The sequence below is a fragment of the Myotis brandtii genome, unplaced genomic scaffold (genome assembly GCF_000412655.1).
Source record: "Myotis brandtii unplaced genomic scaffold, ASM41265v1 scaffold247, whole genome shotgun sequence".
Classification (NCBI taxonomy): domain Eukaryota; kingdom Metazoa; phylum Chordata; class Mammalia; order Chiroptera; family Vespertilionidae; genus Myotis; species Myotis brandtii.
This window is the reverse complement of record NW_005359352.1, coordinates 1335596-1342112: the sequence shown is the minus strand read 5'-3', so window position 1 is coordinate 1342112 and position 6517 is coordinate 1335596. Positions and strand designations below refer to the sequence as shown.

The following is a 6517-nucleotide window of genomic DNA, read 5'->3' as shown; positions in this document are numbered from 1 at the left end:
ATGTGCCCCGACTGGGAATCAAACCCTGACCTCCTGGTTCATAGGTCGATGCTCAACCACTGAGCCACACCGGCCGGGCACATTGAACATCCTTAGACCCAGAGTCCTCTCACAACGGATGGCATGCAATCCTTTCGAGTGGTGCATGTGGCCGTCCGTGTCATCTGACATTTAATGAAATAGAGCTGACGGCATGGCGTCGCCACTACCACCCTATGAGGCTGCATCATCATTGCTCCTAACGGACAAGTGAGGCACCTGAGGCTGGAGGACAGCAACTCAGACAGCGTGGCCGGGCTCCTGGCTCCCAGCTCCTGGCAGGTGAGCAGGAAGGGAGGTTCCAGGGTCAGGACCTGAATGCAGCCTGAGCCAGTCCCTGCAGCGCAGTGTAACCTGAGACGCACAGGAGCACAGGAGCCAGCCCGCAAGGTGAGGGTGACTCAGTCTGTGCGGAAGGGGGCGGGGGTGGGGGGAGGCCTTCAGCCCGGAGGTCACCCAGAGCCCGGGCTGAGGGACCAGCATCCATGCAAACACAGAGGCACTGGGTGTGGACAGCTTGTGTGTGTGAGCGTGTGTGTGTGTGTGTGCGTGTGTGAGCATGTGTGCGTGTGTGTGTGAGTGTGTGCGAGCATGTGTGTGTGTGTGTGTCTGCGGAAGGGGGCGGGGGTGGGGGGAGGCCTTCAGCCCAGAGGTCACCCAGAGCCTGGGCTGAGGGACCAGCATCCATGCAAACACAAAGGCACTGGGTGTGGACAGCTTGTGCGTGTGCGTGTGCGTGTGCGTGTGTGTGTGCGACGAGCATGTGTGTGTGTGTGTGTCTGTGTGTGTGAGAGCATGTGTGCATGTGAAGTACAGCGGCTCCTTCCGGCTGGGACGGTCTCAGTGGAGGAGTGAGAGCTGTCCCTCAGGGTGGGCAGGACGGAGGGCAAAGGCGGCAGCTGCTGAGCCCGAGCACCCCGATGCCATACTGTAAGGAAGCTCAGGACACGCCAGCCCCTGGCTCTGGCTGGTTTGCTCAGTGATCAGAGCGTCAGCCCATGGACCAAAGGGTCTCAGGTTCAATTGCTGGTCAAAGGCACGGGGCACGGGCAGGAGGTGACCAATCGATGTGTGTGTCTCTCTCCCCCTTACCTCTCCCATTCTCTCTAGAAATCCATGGGGGGAAATATCCTCAGATGAGGATTTAATAAAGAAAGAAAAAGCCAGCCCCAGCCCCGTATCTCAGTGGTGCTTGTTAGTCTTTCGAAAAACAAGCCAGGATGTTTATGTCCTCGGTAAGCAGATGGAAATCTCTTTTTGTTTCTCCAACTTAAACACACAAAGCCTTTGAAGGAAACTTGGCAAGAAATAACCCGACAGCACACGACCCACCATGACCCCTGGTGCAGACAGCACGGTCCACTTCCACAGACTCCCCGGCGGCCAGTCCCCGGGTCTGGACCTCGGTCACGGGACCTCACCTTCCAGAACCGACGCTCCCTCATCCGCCCAGTGGCCGGAGCCCTTTCACACGGCGCTGCTGGGATAGCGAGCCTGGCCGGCGTGGCTCAGTGGGTGAGCGTCAACCTAGGATCCAGGAGGTCAGGGTTCGAGTCCTGGTCAGGGCACAGGCCCGGGTTTCGGGCTCCATCCCCAGTGTGGGGCGTGCAGGAGGCAGCCGATCCATGATTCTCTCTCATCATGATGTCTCCATCTCTCTCCCTCAACCTTCCTCTCTGAAATCAATACAAATGTTTTTTAAAATTTTAATAAAAATAAAAAGCAGAGCCCCGGGCGGCGAGCGTCCCCTCACAACACTTCCATGGTCGCCCACATGTCACGTAAGCGTGCGGTGTTCAGACACGGGACTGCTGTTGTCTGTCATTCGAATAGATGGTTGTGTGGTTTCTTCACTTTCCTTTCAGCTCAGGCAAGAACAAGGGTCTTGTTGTCAACGTGAGGTTAATTTCCAAACGCACTCAACACCGGAAGGTGAGGCCGGTCCCCGCCAGGGAGAAGCACTCCCCGTTTTTATTTTGCATTCCTTTTTAGAAGCATTATCGTCATCATTACAATGACCGGCTATTTTTAAATAACATGTTATTTTCAAATCAAGAAAGATGCATCATCTAGTGCAGCGGTTCTCAACCTGTGGGTCACGACCCCTTTGGCAGTCGAACGACCCTTTCACAGGGGTCACTTAAGACCATCCTGCATATCAGATATTTACATGACGACTCATAACAGTAGCAACATTACAGTTATGAAGTAGCAACGAAAATAATTTTATGGTTGGGTCACAACATGAGGAACTGTATTTAAAGGGCTGGAAGGTTGAGAACCACTGGTCTAGTGGGATACCATCTTCAAACTCCTTTTAACGGGTCCATGTGGGGAGTCAGCCATGCAGACGGGTGTCCGGCGTGTAGACCGCACCTGGTGGAGCCCCCTGCGTGAGGGAGCCGTGCGAGCTCCCTCCACGTGGACGGATGCATTCAGACAGAACAGCTGCAGCCGCTAGACGCCTTCGTTTACCCAGGGCCGGGTGTCCGTCTTGTTCGCTTCCCTCCATTAACGAGCCCCCACGTCCTGCGTCACCTGCGTCCCAGGGGAAAACCTCCCTCGAGTGCGAGGATGACGGAGCCTCCTCACAGGGACCCAGTTCACGACTGGAGGGACAGTGAGACCCCAAAGGCCACCTGGGCCACACCCTCTCCCGGGCGGGGTGTCAAGGGACACCCTGCAGATCTTTCAGACACCCCATGGGCCGGACATCCTGTTACCTGGCACCAGGTCACAGGGCCCCTCCTGTGGGAACTGGGAGCACTTACAGCCCCCAAATCGCAAGCACAACACGCCCAAGGCCGCTGCACCCCTTTGGGCGAAGTTACCTGCACCTTCGCTCCGAGGAAGAGAACAGAACGCTGCGCGGTGGGCTCCCTGCCCTCCCCTCAGCCAAGTGAGGGTATTTCTTTTTTCTATTTAATATTTTTTTATTGATTTCAGAGAGGAAGGGAGAGGGAGATGGAGAAACATGGATCGGCTGCCTCCTGCACGCCCCACACTGGGGATGGAGCCCGCAACCCGGGCATGTGCCCCCACCAGGGATCGAACCGTGACCTCCTGGTTCATAGGGCGACGCTCACCCCCTGAGCCACGGGCGGGCGGTATTTCTTTCTAATGACGCATTCACAGCATCACCCTGCTTCCTGCTCAGGAGGAGCCCAGTGCAGAGGGAGCCGGCTGGGCCGGGTGCGATCAAACACGCCCGCTCCGACCCCTGCCTCCTCAGGCACCTGTCTCCCGGCGAGCAGGGCTGCCACGCCCACGGCAAGGCTGAGCCAGGAGGAAGCCACACAGGTGCCCGAGCCGGCTGCTCGGCCTTATTACCGGGAAAGGAGGAGGCTGAGGAAAGTGCTCTGCAGTATTTCCCAACTTTTACAATACACTTCAGCGCAAGTACGTAAGGCCAACATCTGTCCTGCCCCTTCCTGACCCTGCAGCACATGGCCGATGGGGGACAGGCCGGGTTTTCCCGCTTCCAAGCCAGTCTCTCCCTCCTTCCTGCCTCCTCGGCCCCGGGCCCAGCTCCCTCCAGCGGGGACCGCAGTGCGCCTGCCCCGGTGACCGGGGGAGAGAGAGAAACATCAATGCTGAGAGAGAATCCCCTGGGAATGAGCCCACAACTCGGACATGTGGCCTGACTGGGAATCGAACCGTGACCTCCTGGTTTGTAGGTCGATGCTCAGCCACTGAGCCACGCTGGCCGGGCAAGTGAGCGGTGAATTTTGGAGGGCAAGGACCCACATGTCCACCACCCCTGGGATCCTAGACACACCACAGCACACAGACATGTCTGCTCAAGGTGGTGGAAGCTGAGCCACGGCTGGTTGGCTTACAGGCATGTCCTGCAGCTCTTACAACACAACCCACACGCAGCTTGGTGACCCGTGGGGCGTGGGCAGCGTCGCTCTATGTCCCTTCATCGTACGTGTCTTCAGGTCGGCCTCTGGGTGACCGGTACTTGCCGAGTCCTAAGACAACCCGCAGCCTAACCTCTCGGGCAACAGGGCCCCTCCCCACTGTCACACACCCCCTCCCCCATCTCACCCCCAACCCCCGATCCAGCCGCTCACAGCTGAGCACTGGCGTTCCTGGCGCCGTGTCCCACAGTCTGACGCCTTCGGAACTCATGACAAGTGTCCCACAGAAAAGTCAGAGACGAAGCGCTCACACGAGGGTGCTTAGTGCCCATGTCTGTCCACAGAAGCGTCCACAGCCCAGCAGGTACCACAGGAGCCGGCCCCGGCCACCTCTCCGGGCAATGCCTTCCCACTTCCCGGTGGGGGTGCCTGCCCAGGCGTCCTGAAGGAGGAAGCAGGGGGCGGCCTGAAGGCAGGTCTCGGAGGCCAGGGAAAGAGCTGCTATTCTGCAGGAGCTGTGCTATCACTCATCCATTCATTCACTCATCCATTCATCCATTCACTCATTCATCCATCCATTCACTCATCCATTCATTCATTCGTTCATTCACTCATTCATTCATCCATTCACTCATTCATCCATTCATTCACTCATTCATCCATCCATTCACTCATTCATCCACTCATTCATTCATCCACTCATCCACTCATTCATTCACTCATTCATCCATTCATTCTCTCATTCATCCATTCCACTCGTTCATTCATTCATTCACTCATTCATCCATCCATTCACTCATTCATCCATTCACTCATCCATTCATTTGTTCGTTCATTCACTCATTCGTCCATTCATTCATTCACTCATTCATCCATCCATTCACTCATTCATCCATTCACTCATCCATTCATTTGTTCGTTCATTCACTCATTCGTCCATTCATTCATTCACTCATTCATCCATTTGTTCATTCATTCATCCATTCATTCATTCGACATGCATTGAGAACACAGTCTCCTGGGACCTGCGCCCCACTCAGGAAACAAAAGCAGGCGTGGTCAGGCGGTGGCCACAGAGCCCGCAGAGTGGGAAGGCAGGACACGTTACTCAATAACCCTTGATACATTCAGCATTTAAAATCGAGAAGAGTCTCCAAAGGGGGTACAACTCCATGACAGCACATGACGAATAAGGCGTCCCAGGTCAGGGCACCCAGACAAGCTCCTGGAGGGGTAAGGTGACCTGGAATCTGCAGGGCCAGAGGAGGGAGGAGGAGAAGAGAGGAGGAGGGAGGAAGAAGGGAGGAGAGAGGAGGGAGGAAGTAGGGAGGAGGGAGGAGGGAGGAAGAGGGAGAAGGAGGGAGGAGAGAGGAGGGAAGATGGGAGGAGGAGACAAGGGGCAGGGAAGAGGAAAGAGGGAGGACAATGAATGAGAGGAGGGAGGAGGGAAGAGGGAGAAGGGAGGAGGAGGGAAGAGAGTGCTCCAGGCAGAGGGAGCGGGGTGGGCAGCACCTGAGGCGGGAGGAGACAATATTCCCGGAAGAGGACAATATTCCCAGAGTTATGTTCTTGGAGAACAAGGTGAAGGGCTGATTGGAGGGTGCGGGGAGAAAAACAGGCTGTGCCCCTGACTCATTCTTCAGTCCACATGCCCTTGAGGTTGCCAGGCAGGCGCTGCACCCCCACCTGCCAGCAGCCTGGGCTGAGCGAGCTGCACCCCCATGCTCCCCCTGTCTCAATGCCCAGCCCTCCACCCTCTAGCTGCTCCCCCACGCTCCCCTGACTCAATGCACAGCCTCCCACCCTCTAGCTGCTCCCCCTGCCTCAATGCCCGGCCCCCAACCCCCAGGGAAGCCCTCCTGCACTCTCCCCTCCTCGGGCTGGAGCCCATGTCACATCCGCTCCATGTCCGCCAGGGAGGCCGCCCTGAGCGTCGTGCCTGTGGTCCCTCCCGCTGGACACGGAGCCCCAGGCCCCCACCCTCCCCCCTTCTGCAGCAGAGCTGACCTCCGGCCCTGGAGGCACGCATCCTGCGAGCGGGCACCCAGCATCCAGGCCAAGGAAACTTGCAGGACAGGGAGACGTCACCCGGGAAAGGTGCCCGGGGACACGGCGGGGAAGGCAGGCCCAGCACAGGGAACCGGGCTGGGCAAACTCAGGACCAGAAGCCAGCGAGCTCCAGGTCGCTCCGCCCAGAGAGCCCTGCAAGACGGTCCCCTTCCCTCCCGACAGCGCCCCAAATGGGCCTCCGGCAGCGGCTCCCCAGGCCTCTGGTGTCTGGGCACAGGGAGGGCATCTCAGTAAGAAAGACGAATCACCAGCCATTTTCCCACGAGCGATCTGAACACAAAAACGCCGCACAGAGGACCCGGGAGGCAGCGCGGATCCCAGCGCGATGTCAGAGCGAGAGGAGGAGGCACCTCTTCCTCCCTCGTCTGCCTCTGGGGATGCTGCCTGGAACCCAGGCCCCACATTAAGCCAGGGGTTCTAACCAGAGGCAGCTCTGCACCCCAACGGGCCCTGGGAACTATCTGGAAACATTCACGACGGGCACAGTCTGTGGGAGGAGCTCCTGGCGTGTACTGGGCGGGGCCAGGGCAGCAGCCGCACCTCCC

The 6517-nt window shown here is 58.0% G+C and overlaps 1 protein-coding gene across 1 annotated transcript in view; it reads right to left on the bottom strand.

Annotated features, from left to right (window-relative positions):
- The window catches only part of MBOAT2 (membrane bound O-acyltransferase domain containing 2), a 36770-nt gene that overhangs the window by 28607 nt on the left and 1646 nt on the right, over window positions 1-6517 (bottom strand). The gene's annotated exons all lie outside the window — the stretch shown is intronic.